Raw genomic sequence first — 16,314 nt, 5'->3', positions numbered from 1 at the left:
CTTTCCTTGAATCCATATTTACAGCTTTTTCTCACAGAAAACAACCTGACAGGATTACTGTGAGCTTTTCCTTTGATTATAGTGGGTGAGGAATGCACTTTGGGTCTTTGACTGTCAATCATCACACACAATAACCACTGCCTTTGAAAGGAGCACTTTTCTATTAAAGATCCTAATTTGCATTCTATGAGGCTTGTTTCTTGTTTGATGGGTTATTTTGTCACAGGGGTATACACAACATAAATGTTTGCTATTACATTACAACAGGATACAGATAAGTAAAAAGAATGTATATAACATCCCATTCGTTTTTGTGAAGTTTAAACACCAAATGTACACTTACACATTTAACTATCACTTTGATCTATTCTAATGCACAAATGAATTGGCCTGGTGCTTCGGCATGAGCTGTCACCTGTTCTACCAGCATCACATCCAGTATCCATAATTCCCCCTGGATTCTCTTGTGCGTGTTCCCTCACATCTCCTCTGCATCCAACAAAAAGAGGCCGCCTCAGCAGTAGAATTGTAGAACCATTTCAGTCTCTTACTGAAATAGTGCAATAGTGCCCTCAGAGGAATATCACATAATCTGCCCATAGTAGAACAATTTTAGTAACTATGTATCTGTTCTTGTTATGGTAATAAACCTGACAGGATACTGAGAGCTTGATTCCTTACCACATAGCACCATGAGTAATTTTTTACACCATTGCAAAATGGGTGTCAAATGCTATGGTGATGTTATACATATATGTTGCATAGGTGTAAATAAGTACCAAAGATCAGTGGGGAATCATGCCCAGCATGTTTCAAAGTCCTTGGAATGCTGGTGCGGCACCTTGGAAGTTTCTTAATAATAGACTGACAGTTCTTAACTTAGTGACCTGTGAGTCCCATGCTAACACATTAGCGATTCAGATGGCAGAATTCAATCAGTTCCTTTAATACAAGACCACTTCAACATACAAAAGTCTAACTTAATTGGGAATTGAGCCAAGGACATGTGCATTGAAAACAGCAGGTTGGCCACTGGAACAAAAAGTGAATTGTAGATGCTTTTTCACTGATAGCCTCTCTGCAGGCTCCTAGTCAATATGGCACAAGAGTATTGCAATATTTGTTTCTAATTAACATGTTAAACTTTAGTAGCAGAATTTCAGCTCTCTACAGCTGCCTTTTTTTTACACTGTTCTGAATATAGTAAGTCACAACAACAGCATAGCAGGTCTGGGATGATCAAGGCAACACTTCATAAATTCATCGTATTTCCCCAAACATATTCATAGAAGCATCATTGATTTTTCTGAGGCTGCTTTTGCTGCACATTCACTGTAAAAACAAGGACAATGGACTTTGGCTCAGATTCTAGTGGAGCCAGACTTTGGGTTCCAGGGAAGATGATCACTTCTTTCATTCACAAAGAAAAAGTAGTTTCTTACAACAGTAGCCATTCAAAATATAAACTAATCAATAGGGTTGGAAAGAATATACAGCTGGGTTCTGAGTCTGAAGCTAAGGAGACACTAATTTCTTCTCGTATCCTTCCCGCCATTCACACTAAGTAAGAACATACCTTTTGTGTGAAAGGAATTGGAGCCTGATTCAACGCCCATTAAAGATAATGGAATGAATTCCAATGACTTAGATGGATTTTGGCTCAAACCCATAGCTTGGTTTGGGGTGTATCCTTTAAAAATCTTCTTACTGTTATTCTCCCCCCAGATCCCTTTGTGCATAGAAGTGAGATAAAGGCAGATGGGAATTTGTTGGATGGGAGGATGGGAGGTTCTGGCTTATCGGGAAGTTTTAAGGCTGGTCCTGTTTGTTTAAGCGTTGTCCAGTGCTGGTACCCATACTTCAAAAATGATGTTGATAAACTGGAAAGATTACAGAAAAGAGCTACAATGATGATTCAAAGTCTGAAAAAACCTGTCTTATAGTATGATTCTAAGGAAGCTCAATCTATTTGGTTTATCCAAGAGGAGTTTAAGAAATGATTTGGTCATGGTTTGTAAGTACTTACATGGGGAAGGATTTCTGAGAGTAGACAGCTCTTGAAACTGGCAGAAAAAAAGGCATAACAAGATCCAATGGATAGAAGCAGTAGCTAGACACACTCAGAATAGAATAAAGGTGGTGATTTTTAAGTGAAGGTAACTAACCTTTCCAGAAACAATTTTCTTAAGGATGTGGTAGATTCATCATCACTTGAAGTTTTTAAATCAAGACTGGATATCTTTTTACAAGGTGCAATATAACTCAGACAGAAGTTATGGGCTGGATGCAGAAATTATTGGGTGAGGTTCTATGTCTTGTGCTAGGCAGGGTGGATTAACTTATCATTGTAGTCCCTTTTAACCTCAAAATCCATTAATCTAGAAATTCCTTCCTCAAACAGCAAGTGAAACAACTTCTATTCACTCCAGGCCTGCTTCTATAATCATCACTCACCTTGAACAATAATATAAGTAAATGGAACGTTTTGTGCAAGTAAGTGCTACTCAACACAAATATTTCTCTTCAGCCAGCTGTTGTGCTGCAGATGCTTGCCTTCTGGGAGTTGAGGGAAAGAGCATGCTACCCTGTAGATATGACCTATATTAATACTTAGAGTGGAAAATTTCTGAGACAGCCTCTCAAAAAAATTCTTGAAGCAATCATGGTGGAATTGGGAGAGGTACCACATGTGTGGCATCATGCTCTGCAAAGCTTGAGGATATCCATATCAATGTAGGTGGAAGGTAATATGTCTTAGACTGTGATCTGACTAATGCAGTCTTGATTTGGCTTCAGAGATCTGTCAATTTCTTTTGGGACAGGAGTTCAAGAAGTTTCATTGCACCTTCCACTTGCACAGCACTCTAATTAGAAAGAAACATACACTTTTTCCCCTAATAAACCATTGACCATGCCATCTCTGAATTAGGGGGAAGTGAGTGTAAATGGATGTTAATTCTTCACCTTATAGAGTCTTCCATTTGGTTAGAATATGAATCCTAGAATAGAGTTATAGAGTTATCCTTATGACCCTTGATAACCAATTTTACTGCAATAGAACTGAAATAGTGCATGGGGTAATACACAGCCTAAATTAACTAAAGTTGGTATGTATCAATTGCTTAGGTATCTTTAATACATATATACACACACAACAAAGTCACCCCTTCTGAAATAATAAATGAGTGCAACAAATGAGTTAGTAGAAGAGAATGCTTAAAAGCTTAATTTATAAAGATACATAATAATCAGCATGTTTTACTGAGATATTTTTATTGCAATGTGTATAGGCTAGATTCCCCAAATTATGTCTCCCAGACTGACCTCCCTCCCGTACCTCAGATGAAAGGCAGCACATTCTTCATATTTTCACCACAGCATCCCTCATTGCTAATACCTCTGTGAAATTTCTCTCTGTGTAAAGCATGGGTGGATTTGGCTCTTTATATTAAGGAAGATCTGTGTGTAAAAACAAAAGGACAAATTAATATTCCAGTAACAGAAAGCAAAGGCTTTGCTTAAACTGAGTATGTGTAATATCCACCATCTTGGCAGAAATTAAGGATTGAACCAGGCACTGCCAGAATTAAATGCATGCTTCAGCTAAAGAGCCAAGGTTCTCTAATTAGGGGCAGTAATAGATTCATATCCACTGTAGATCAGGCTCAGAGGAGAAAGCATAACACACACACACTGACCAATGGGTTATAGAAGTAAAGAGATATTAGAGTTAAGTTTGACACTTTTGTCTTCCGCTTAACTCAAATGTAGGTAGGAGTTGTGGGGGTATTTGCATATGGCCACCCGCAGCCCCCAGTGCCCATGGTTCGCCATTCCCGGCCAATGGGAGCCATGGGAAGCATCATGGGCCACAGGGATGTACTGGCCACTGCTTCCCACAGATCCCATTGGCTGGGAATGGTGAACCGCGGCCACTGGGAGCTGCTGTATCACAGCCCACCAGCAGATTACCCTGACGGGCCACAGGTTGCCCACCACAGATCTAAAAGGAGTTCCTGCCTATAGCCAGGTCTGCATCCAACTAAACAAGAATGTAAGAGCTGGTCGAAAAATTTAAAAAAAATCCTCCAAAATTTCATAAATGTGAAGTTGTTTCCATTTGAACCAGGTTTGAAATGAACACAGTCTAGTTTTTTGCACATCAATTAGTCAATTAAAATTCTTTACACTGATTTTTGTATTAAAATCATGATAGAAAAATTCCATTTGCTGAAAAGTGGGTTACTGGTAAATGAAACATTTTACTAACTGTTTTTGATAAATTAAATAAAAAAAAGCAAGCTCTCATCCCAAATGTATATGGTGCTCCTCCTCTTTCCCAGTTTTTACCAGGATGGCAAATCTGTATTGGTGTAAAACTGTGCGAATGGACTGGGGGATTCTTCCGTGGTGATTGCCATAATTTTCTGTATTTTACAAGATTGTACTGCATTTTAAGGGAAAGATTTAGCTTCAAATCTATGAGTTACGTATCTGTCATTCCACACAGACCATGCGGGGGGAGGGGCATGGAGTTTCTTCCCTTCCCCTTTGGTGGGATTGGAAAAATAACAGCGGCTGCCCCTGGAAGAATCTTCCATTACAGGAAGAAAGGACAGGAGCCTCTTGTTTTACCTGTCAGGTGCTGTTGCTGCTCCACCCATTTTTGGAAACCCTGGTAATTCCAGAAATCCCCTTACAAGCTCCTCAGTATTTCCTGTGTGATGAGTCCTCCTGTCCTCAGCTAGGAAGGAAGAGATGCTCCTCCACGCCAGGACGAAAAAGAGGGGAGTGATCTGTTCCTCTGCTTTCAGCAGAGAAACTCTACCCATTATTCACCTTACCTTAATTCCTGATTGACACAATCTTTTCTTGCAAAATAATTGTCTCACGAAGAGGCAGAGAGGTGTGTGGCTTCTTGAATAAAAAGCCATCTACTTTTTTCTGAACCAGGCTCCCACATCTGCAATGGTGAGGCAGTACCATCATACTTATTACAGATTATGAAATAAGAAACAAGTTGACTGCATTTTTGGGAAGTGTTGTTATGCCTTAATGTAAACAATATATATTTATTGGTATTCTGCTGTTAAAAATCTCAAGCAAAGCACTGTATAGTGCCAAATCCCAAGAGAGCATCCTTTTGAATCAACTTAATGAAATAAAGACATATGCAAGTTAAACCTCAAACAATAAACATTTGTGAATGTAATATAATCGCCAGGTTTGTTTCTTAAAAGTAAGAACAAATCAGACAAATCACTTCCTGATATTTTTAGTCTGTTTTTGTACCTTTTGTGCAATGAAATTCTACTGTTACGTTCTCCTCTCTATTACCCTACTGTTGATCTCTCTGGGGTCTTTCTTATACCCTTCCCTCCCCCCTGCCCAATAATGCATCTACAATATATATTAATAAGAACTGCAATTATTAGAAGAGAATAATTTAATAAGTGTTCATATAATGATGATCACAATCATAGGGTAGATTTGATGTATATTGTTTGGGTACTATAGGGATGTGTATACTACGCTTGCACTTTAGTAATTTTTCTGTAAATAAACAGAGGACTTTAGCATCCAGGAATTTTATAGATCTCATACAATGTTAATGCCAGAAGGGACCACTTTGATCATCTAATCTTACCTCCAGCATAACATAGGCCATAGAATTTCACGCAGTGATTATTGCATGAAACCTAATAATTTGTAGATGAACTAGAGCAGCATTTCTCAGGGGCATATGTACCACTGGTGGTACACGAGCTTGTTGGAAGTCAAAGCCTCTTAAAGAAAAAGCTTTCTGTTTTAAACAAGCCGTCATTGTGTACATTGCAGTGCACAAGAAAATGCCCAAGAAGCAAAATGCACTCTTCTGGTCACTTTCAGCTGTAATGGTAACACTCACTGACCATGCTGGCATAGCAGTTTTATTTAGTGGTGTGTTGGATGCTGTGGCTGTGTGCATGGATACTGTACTCTCATCAAGCACACAGCTGGCTGGCTTTCTGCTAGGCCTCTTCAGCTGCCAGGCTCAATTTACTGAGATGGAATTGTGTAGTTCCATATCACACTGCCAAAGCTCCTATCCTCCAAAAAGACAGAAAGATTCTGGTTCTGAGCAGCTGCAAAACCCACAGCTGCAAGGAGTCCCAGAGATCAAAGGGTCCCCCACAGGGAGCTACTGCACTCCCTGTCCCACAAAGGCTGCAGCCTGGCCCTTTCAGGGCTGAGACACATGAAGAATTCCCTCCTGTCTCCTCAGGGAAGTTGGGGTGACAGAATTACCAACTCTTCATGATTTTTTTTCACAGTGGTAGTATTTTGGCTTGGACTTGAGCCGTGTCTGGTGTTGGAGAGAAGCTTCAGCTGCCTAGCAAATTTGAGCCTTCTGATTGGCTGCTTGCCCCAGTTGCCCACATCCTAGGGCTGAGCAGCCAATCAGAGCTTCTGCAGGTGGAGTTCTGTCCTGCTTCCCCTAAACAACCCAAAGCCATTTTTAATGGGGGGAAAGGGGAATGATGGTGCTAAATAGGCCAATTGTTCATTTCACTCCTGTGAGCTATAGGTACAGGATGATGCTCTGCTGCTCCTCCTCTTTCCTGCAGCACCCAGCCTGGGAAAGATTAGAAGGGGGTAAAGAGCCTTAGAGCCACCCACCCACCCACCTCCCCAGCCTGGAAAGGGAATAGGGGACCCTGCTGCAGCTCCCTGGGCCTGGGAGAGGGTGGGTGAACTGAGAAGCAGAGACGATGCTTGGGGAGTGAGAGCTGAGGGGGCAAAATTAATTGATACTCAGGGGACAGTCAGATGTATGGTGAAACTGTTGCAGTGGGGGTCAAAATCACCTTACCCCCATAAAGTCTGGGAGAGTGGACTCCTGCTTTGCTCTAGGAATGTCCTCTCAGGCCTCTGACTATCATCCCAACTGGGCAGGGGCCCTTCTGTCTCCAGGCCAGAGAGTTAGGCTGCAGCTGCCTGAGGTTGCACTGTAATTATCTCAACAATTTTGACTGATTTCCAGCCCCTGCACTTTGCTTTCTCTCCAAGGGCTATGAACCAGTGCATGCCAACAGTTACACGTGACCGCACAGACCTTCCAAAGCAGAGTACATTTATTTAAGAATGAAAGCATACAGAGAAAACATGTTACACAATTAAAGGATCTAAATGCTTTTCCAATTGTCCTTTCTGCCCATAAGTCCTATGGAGACCCTGGTAGGTTCCAATCCTTCCAAACCTGCTGCAGGATTGCGTGCTCCCTTGGACAAGAGGTCATGCTCCTTTGTTGAATGAAAGAGTGCCTCTCTGTCAGTTCAAACTCAGGCTTTTATGTCACAATTTCATTCTTTGCCTCCTGCATCTCTTAAAAATCTAGCTTCAGCCAGTATATGCATACCACTTCAAAGGATGGTACTTCTGTAGAGCTGTTGACAGTCCAGGGACCATAATAATCAACCCCCGCTGACTTTAGTTTCTGAGGGAGCTGCAGTAGCCCTCCCCAAAGGAGTAGAATACAATCCTTAGACCGCAGACATACATATAACCTTCATAAAGTTAATATAATAGTCCCCAAAAACTTTGCATGTGGTTGCATTATTTGTCACATGCACGCAAATTGGGGATAGGCAGGGAGTCTTCAAATATCAGAAGACACAGACTAAAGAATAACCATATACATTTTTTTTGTGGCCAAATACCATGATTTTTGGGGCTCCAACTCATAATTTTCTTTCTCTTGATGGCGTCTGACAGTCGACTTTTGATCTCTTGAGACTGGCAGTTCTGGTGCGGTCATTTAGGTTCCAGTAGATAAAAGCCGGGCTACAGAACTATTGATCTGGCTCTTTGATAGAAGAACCAGCTGGCACCTGTTTGAGCTTTTCTCCCAGCAGGCAAGCTGCTATGCAGTTTGTCCAGCTTTGCAGGCATCTAGGGACCTTGCTTGGTGAGGAGCTGCTGAACAGTAAGGAGAACTTCTGGAGCTGAAGCTGGTGCCCAGGTGTCAAGGTTTCTTCTTTCTGAACTTTAGGGTACAGATGTGAGGACCTGCATGGACATTTCTAAGCTTAATTACCAGCTTAGATTTGGTATTGCTGCCACCACCCCCAAGCACTACTTTTCTTCCCTGGGTAGCCTTGAGAGACTTCACCAATTTCCTGGTGAACACAGATCCAAACCCCTTGGATCTTAAAATAAGGAGAAATTAACCATCCCCCCTCCTTTCCCCCACCAACCCCTGGTGGATCCAGATCCAACCCCCTTGGATCTAAAAAACAAGGAAAAAATCAATCAGGTATTAAGAAAAAGGCTTTTAATTAAAGAAAAGAAATGTAAAAGAAAACCCTATGGGAGAGATTAGCATACCAGCTACTCTCACAGACAACAGATTCAAAACACAGAGGATGTCCCCTGGGCAAAAATCTTAATACACACAAGAATACCCAAATTTGATAATTCCCTTAATGGTACCAAGACAAGTTACAAAGAAAATAAACATAAACCTATTTATCCTTTTCTAAAACTTACTACTCTGATAAGAGCCTAGTTCCTTGATCTTTTTCACTCCGGCTGAAACTGAGATTCTAAACAAAGGAAAACTTCCCTCCTTCCTTTAGAAACATCTTGTTCCCCCATTGGTTCCTCTGGTCAGGTGTCAGCTAGGCTAGGTGAACTTCTTAACCCTTTACAGGTAAAAGAGGCATTAACCCTTAACTATCTGTTTATGACACCAGGTAAAGCTCTCACTGCCACCACGACTCCCACACCTCTGTCCTTCTCCACTGAGGCCCCTGCCCTTTTAGTGTATGTCTACACTTCAACTGGACACCTGTGGCTGGCCTTTGCCAACTGAGTTAGGTTCATGGGGCTTGAGCTAAGGGGCTGTTTAATTGCAGTATAGACATTAGGGCTTGGGATGCAGCCTGAGCTCTGGGATCCTAGAGCCCAGGCTCAAGCCCGAGCCCGTATGTCTATACCATTACTAAACGCCCCTTAACCTGAGTCCTGGAAGCTCAATTCATCTGGCAAAGGCCAGGCTATGGGTTTTTAACTATGATGTAGACACTATACTCTCACACCTACCTTCCTACCTTATTATTCATGGCACTTTGATTTTTTTCTCCAAGAGATACTCAATGTTTTCATTCCCATATTCTCGTCTTTAAAAAAAAAATCACAGCACTTGTTGATTCTATATTTGTTTGTAAAGTGCCATGCATTCTGATGGTTTTTATAACTACACTATATATACTTTAATGACTTTTAAGTTACAAAACTTTCCAGCTTTTGTCTTATTCATTTTAGATCTTTGGATTGTTACGGTTACTCGCTAGTAAATAGTCAAGGAGAGAGAAAAGGAGTTTATTGGGTTAGGTAGGCCAGTGATTAAATTGTAACAAGGCTTATTTCTATACCTGTTTGAAAATTTGATACTGGGCATAATGTTTGTGTGAATACCTTTATTTTTTACTTACTCCTACATTTGCACAGCAGTACATGGGGATTTATCTGTGTGGTTCCCATTATCTTCAATAGAGGTTTCATGGCAAACTGACATGCATTGCTTTGAAAATATTTCTCTTCACATTTCTACAATACTGGTAGGTCCACGTGTGTGATTTGCCTGTGTGTGTGGGCTGCTTAATCTAATGCTTTCAATGAGATGGTACCTATGGTAAAGTTCAAAATATACATTTGAAAATCACCTTTTTTTGTGGATACCGTGCTTGCTATAGAATTCTATACAACGGTAAAAAACAAAACAAAACAAACAAACCCCAAACCAAAACAAAACCCATAGACCCCACACGAAGAATGTTACTTTCTATTAAATTCTACAGGTTTTTAGAGAAATTTATATAGACCTGCCCCTCTCCCCCAACAGTACAATTAGGTCTTGATCCTTTAGAACCTATTCACAGTAAGGGTTGCATGGTTGGACCCTAAATTATGTGGCTTCTGTCAACAACTATGGTAGGTGCATACAAAAAAATAATTAACTTCATCTCTAACAACTTTACACGTATCCAGTTTTTTTTCCAGTCTAGGAGCTCAAAATGCTTCACAAATGTGTATTGATTAAATTTTTAAAAGTTAGGGGCATATAGTATTATTCTTCCATAGATAGGGAAACCGAGGCACATAATGGTTAAGGGATTCAACCATGGAGCATGTGACATAACCAGTATAGGCCCTGGCAGTGCTGACACCCTAGCACTCTGCTTTGCCTGTAGAGCTCAATCTTTTTTGTTCTTCTTTTTTCTTTTTATTTATTTATTTTTAAATTGAAACAGCACACTATAATTAGTTCCTTTCACAGTCCACAAGGCTGAGCCAGGGCCAACTCCCCATGGAACTAAAGGCTCAAGCTGCTGTGACTTCAGCAATTAAATCCAATACAATACTGGGAAACAAAGCTTTCCTCCTCAACGCCAGTTGCTCAAATCAAGCCCAGTTGTGTCCAGGTAGCTTTCTATCAGCTCCCAGGCCCAGATGATGGAGCAGACTGGGCTGGATGCTCTGCCATTAGGCACAGTCCCAGACTACTGTCAAACCACAGCCAGCACTGAGTATTTAGAGCCTTTATTTGCTAAGCAGTAAAACCATAGATTACTTTTTTCACAAGCCACAGACCACATCCTCAACATAGAATCAGTTTACGGGGAAATAGCCAACACATCTCAACTGGTCCATTGCCCCTCTGAAATCTCAGAGGACTAAGTGTACATTGTGAAATAACAGTTGAGCACTAGTATGCAATCTAAAATGTGCTGTGGAGCTTTTTATGGAGCCAAAACCATTCTTGAATGCAGCATTGTAGTTGTGGATTAAGAATGTTGTTTGGTACTTTATTGTCAGTATCTCCTGTAGATCCTTGTGAAAAATATCAGCAGACTTTTATCTAGGATGAAAGAGAGAGAAATTCACAGCACTTGTCTATAGCGGCAAAGAAAGGAATATTGGTTGTTCGACAAGAAAATGCGGTTGTCCCAATATTCAGTCTCACTCTCATTTTCTGCAGTAAATTAAATTGAGATATTGTGGCTGCTGTGATTGTTTAAAGCATTCTTCGTCTTCTGCCTGTTCTGTTTTGGTCCATTGTGCCTGGGTTATTCATTGTTCTTCTTTTGTTTTTAGTGTGTCTGATTCTGATTTGGTCTTATAATAGGCTGTATGGGAAAGCCCTTTATTGTGCTTAAAATTATGTTTTGTTCCAGCAACAGGAGCGCTACTTTTTTCACTGCAAATTTATATAGCCAGTAACCTGAGAGACCTTATGTTTAAAAGTTCACCACAAGAAACCCTGCAGTTTTCTGTCATAACACATCCAAAGTTATCAGTTTTGGCACCATATTGACAAAGGCCTGGTCTACACTACGACTTTAGGTCGAATTTAGCAGCGTTACCTAGATTTAAGCCTGGACCCATCCATACGACAAAGTCCTCCTTTTTTTTTTTTTTTTTTTGACTTAAAAGGCTCTTTAGATCAATTTTCTTTACTCCACCTCTGAGGGGATTAGCACTGAAATCAGCCTTGCAGGGTTGAATTTGGGATAGTGTGGACACAATTCGACAGTATTGGCCTCCAGGAGCTATCCCAGAGTACTCCATTGTGACTGCTCTGGACAGAACTCCCAACTCAGATGCACTGGCCAGGTAGAGAGGAAAAGGCCCACGAACTTTTGAATTTCATTTCCTGTTTGGCCAGCGTGTTTGTAGAGCTCATGCAGAGCTCATTAGCATGATGTACACATTGCCTGGGCACAGACAGTGCAGACAGTGCAGTACGACTGCTAGCCATCATCAGCTCCTGGGTGCTTGGCAGAAGATGGGAATAACCTGGCTGAGTCACTCCCATGTCTGCCCAGGAACCTCTGACCGATCTCACCAAGGTCAGCTAAAAGAGCACCCAGGAATATGACAATGATGGCTACCAATTGTAATGCACTGTCTGCTGCCAAAAGGCAATGAGCTGATGTTGTGTAGCAATGCAGTCCCACATCTGCCAGCACCGAGGAGAGGTACGGTGATGGTGAACTGAGCGGGCTCTGTGCTTGCCATGGTATGGCATCTGCTCTGGTAACCCAGAAAAAAAAGGTGCAAAACAATTGTCTGCCTTTGCTTTCCTGGAGGAAGGGAGGGAGAGAGAGGGGGGCCTGACGACACGTAACCAGAACCACCCATGACACTGTTTTTGCCCCATCAGGCATTGGGATCTCAACCCAGAATCCCAAAGGGCAGCGGAGACTGCGGAAACTGTGGGAAAGTTACCCACAGTTACCCACAGTGCAACGCTCCAGAAGTCGATGCTAGCCTTGGTACTGTGGACTCAGTCTGCTGACTTACTGCACTTAGAGCATTTTGTATGGGGACACACACAATCGACTGTATAAAAACAATTTCTAAAAAAAACAACCTTCTCTAAATTAGACCTAATTTCGTAGTGTAGACATACCCAAAGAGTTCTTGTCCATAACTTCATTAATGTTTGCCCTATAAAGGCCCAAATTGGCTGAAAATGATCAAAATGTGCCTCAAAGTATATTGAAGGTAAGTCTGAATGGACTGAGGAACTTAAAAAAATATTGCAAATAGCCAATTTGGATTAAAGTTATTTTGTTTTTTTTAATAGTTATGGCCAATAGAATATGCTAAAGAACTAAACATTCTTGCTCTACTGGGGTGTTTTGTTCGTCAATGTTTTCTACAATCATCAATCTAACAAGTAATGTGCAGTAAATTACCATGTCTACCTTTTTGTGGTAAGTATAGGTCAAGGTATTTACCCCATCCCCATAATTTTGTTTTTTTTGGCAATACTCACCTTTCACTGTAGGCTGGACTATGTTACCATTTGCCCCCAAAAGACCTGTTTATACACCAGCCTAACTATGTGAAATTATAAATTGAATACATCTGATGCATTTTTCTTTAATACCTAAAATATTACTTTTTCCTTAGCTCCAGCTCTAAAAAAGGTAAAACACACAACTTTTTATGAGAATCCCCTTGTATATGATATCAAACATTTAAAACTTAGCTGAGTTGGCCTGAATTGACATAATTACTGATACAAATCAAAATTTTATTTTCTTATTCAAATCCACTGTTTGTTTAGAATGTCTATATTGTTGTTGGCACTGTAGGGCTTATTCCCTCAGTAAAACACATTTTTATTTTCCAGTCTAACAATCATGGTATCCTACTCATCAAAGTAACTCTTGTTGGACACATCATCATGGTGAAAGACAGGTTCAACAGATTTTTCATTAATATTCTCGCACTTCTGACACTTACACAAGTCTGTGCAGGAAAGCCCAGCAGCAAGACAGGAACACCTCCCTGTTTGACATTTCACATGTTTTCAGGCACAATGCACTATCTGCAACGTACTGTCTAGTGTTGAACTTCTTGTTGTACAGGTGATGGCAAGGTCCTTGTTTTCTAAAGACCATCTATGGCAATAGGGGAAGAAGCATTCATCCTGTTAAAAAGAGATTGCCTCATTATTGCAGCCTGATAATTTGTCTCTCTGCTGTATTGATGTGCAAGCAGAGTCTTATAAAATGTTTTTTCAAGCATGATTTTCAAGAGTAAAAATTAGAGTATTCAGGCTTATTCTCAACACTTTAAATCAATGCCATGTCTAAATAATATTTAAAACTAACTATCTCCACTTCTAGAAGAGGGACTTCTCTGAGTTCATGTGGAATCAGTGGGTGTGCCACAGAACCACATCTTCCCCTTTTGCTACCTGTTCTGGTTCTTTCATATCAGTAGGAGTTGAGAGGATGCCAAGTTCCATGATTTTTTTTCTCTTTGTTGTCAATGAAACTAATTTAGAAAAAAATAAAATGCAACGCATTTATCTTTTTTACCATACTTAACAATGCTGCCATCTATGATGTAAGAACCATCTTGTGAGGAGTTTTGGTCAACTGAAGCTCCTTTTGCTGAGTAACTGCACAAATCGTAACGTAGATCCTACATAATCAGTGTCTAAGTTATAGGTTCATTTCAGTACAGGAAAATGGTGTAATATTTGTTAATTATTCTTTTAATCCTGGAGACATTACATGTTAGATTATAAATTTTAAGGTGACTACAATTCAGACCTAAATCTTTAATAGTGTTGCTGTCATGCACAAGTTTGTTTCTTTATATAGCTGAAGACATGCTGAGCTGTGTATTAAGTGCAGCAATGAAATATTAACCTCCTGTGAGAAGCAAGAAAAACTGCAAGCTTTCAAGTTTTGCAATGTTTTGTCTGGGGGTTGATTGCAAGCTTGGGGCAGTAGTTTTCATCAAAATGTCACACACCAACTTTTCTCTCCCGTCCTCCTCCATCTTATCTTTTAGTGATGGGGTATAAAAAGGTCTCCTGTGACAGCGGTAGTTATCTACAGTGCAAACACAAACAAAGTACCAACGTACGCTCGTGTTGCTTTAAACAAAACCAAGCTTTAATTAAAAAATGGATCAAGCTACCAGCAAGCCATCTGGGGGGAGTGGACCCCTGTGGTCTAAACTAATTTCATTGCACTCAATTCTTTCCACCACATCTAATGATTTCAGACACAACAAAGTAATTTACAAATTAAAGCAACATGTGCTTATTCATCTTGTATAGAAAGTAATAATATTTTTTCTGCATGTTATCATCCTGGAAACACCATGACATTCAACAATGAAAATACACTAACAATGCATTTTCATTTCTAACTATCCATCACAATAGTTTCTAAAAACAGGCATTCCCAGGAGCCTAGAGCAAGAGTTAAGGCATATTTCTTCAATAATTTTTTATTTGGGTACAAAACCAAATGAGTGAATATATTAGCTATTTTTTTAAAAAAAAATCCATAACAAATTATAAACATGTTTATCCCTCCTTGCTGTGCTGAAAACCAGAAGGAGGCTTCCAGACTATTTTGTTCAGCACGGAGATACCAAGTAGATTGGAGCCTTAGACATACCTGGGGAATCATTTTCAAGAGTCAGCTAGGATGTTGTCTCCACCTTTCATAGAAGGCATGCAGTCCCCATTCATCAAAGTGGCATGGGCCTCAAGGTCCTGTTTGACTCCTCACTTTGTCCCTTCCTCCTGGACAAGGAACCAGCCACAGTGATCCATAAATTTCTCGTCTCCAGTCTTGATTACTGTAATTCACTGGATCTGAAGCTTAATGTGAAGAAGATATGCAAGCTCTAGCTGGTATAGAATATGGCTATGCACCATCTCCCTGGCTTAGACTGCGATGAGCACATCAGATCTGGGCTCTAATCCCTCGTCTGGCTTCTAGTCAGATTCTGATGTCAGTTTAAAGCTCTGGTTCTAATTTTCAAAGGAATTAATGCATCAAGCCTTAATTACATTAAAAAGCATATTTCAATTTATGAACCACTGTGTCAGCTGCTCTCCTCTGGGACAATGAAAATCACTAGGTATTGCTATTGCTATTGATTTCATGTGTAAGGTGCTCAGATAGTGCTGTGATGAGCGGCAGGATAAACCCCCTAATATAGATCAATAAACAGATTAACTTTTAAGATGAGAGAAAAAGTAGAGGAATAATTATGTATTGATATACAAATAATCAAATGTGCTCTCCTTTTCTTGCTCCACTCCTCAAAATTTTATCTCTTCCCACAGACATTTCCAACATGATCCCTTTCACAAAACACACATCCCTTTTGAATTTATGAGACTAGAATTCAGTGAAAAAATAGTATGTTTGTGGAAAGTGTCATGAAGACGGCCAAAGGGAATGTATGTTTTTCATTTGAATGCTTTAAAGGTCTCCACCACTTGTTTCCAGCTGTTAACTAGGTTCCATGAAATGGAGTATCTTTCAGATCTAGGTCTTCTAATCTTATATTGTACCTGCACCATCATTTTTACACTGTTTTCTTCAAAATATTTTATTACAGCATTTACAGATATATAATGCAAAGGCTATGTCAGTTAAAGAAATATTCAGAGGATGACCATAGGGTAAAGAATTAGAATAGAATTTTGGAAAAAGTGAGGAGAAATAGTGATACTAATGAGAAGAAAAATGACAAGGGGTAGTTGGCTTATACACGTCTGTTTTTTTCCCATATATTTAATGAAAGTTTGACATATTTCTATATAAGTAGTGTTTTTGTCTGTTTTAATACTGGTGAGGTTTTCCAATGATCAGTTGTTTGATACTGCCTATTTTCAAATAACATGCCTGAAAGTGATGTGTGTGAGGCATAAATATTGTGGTGCTAGATGGAACAGTTATATTAATATGATACGCACTGTGCGGAGTTGTCCCAAGTTTG

General features: G+C 40.1%; 1 protein-coding gene across 4 annotated transcripts in view; it reads left to right on the top strand.

Annotated features, from left to right (window-relative positions):
- Window positions 1-16,314, top strand: part of CDH18 (cadherin 18) — a 1,010,793-nt gene that overhangs the window by 409,900 nt on the left and 584,579 nt on the right. The window lies entirely within an intron of this gene.

This window comes from Gopherus flavomarginatus, chromosome 2 (assembly GCF_025201925.1).
Source record: "Gopherus flavomarginatus isolate rGopFla2 chromosome 2, rGopFla2.mat.asm, whole genome shotgun sequence".
Lineage (NCBI taxonomy): Eukaryota > Metazoa > Chordata > Testudines > Testudinidae > Gopherus > Gopherus flavomarginatus.
This window is presented reverse-complemented; position numbering and strand designations above follow the sequence as displayed.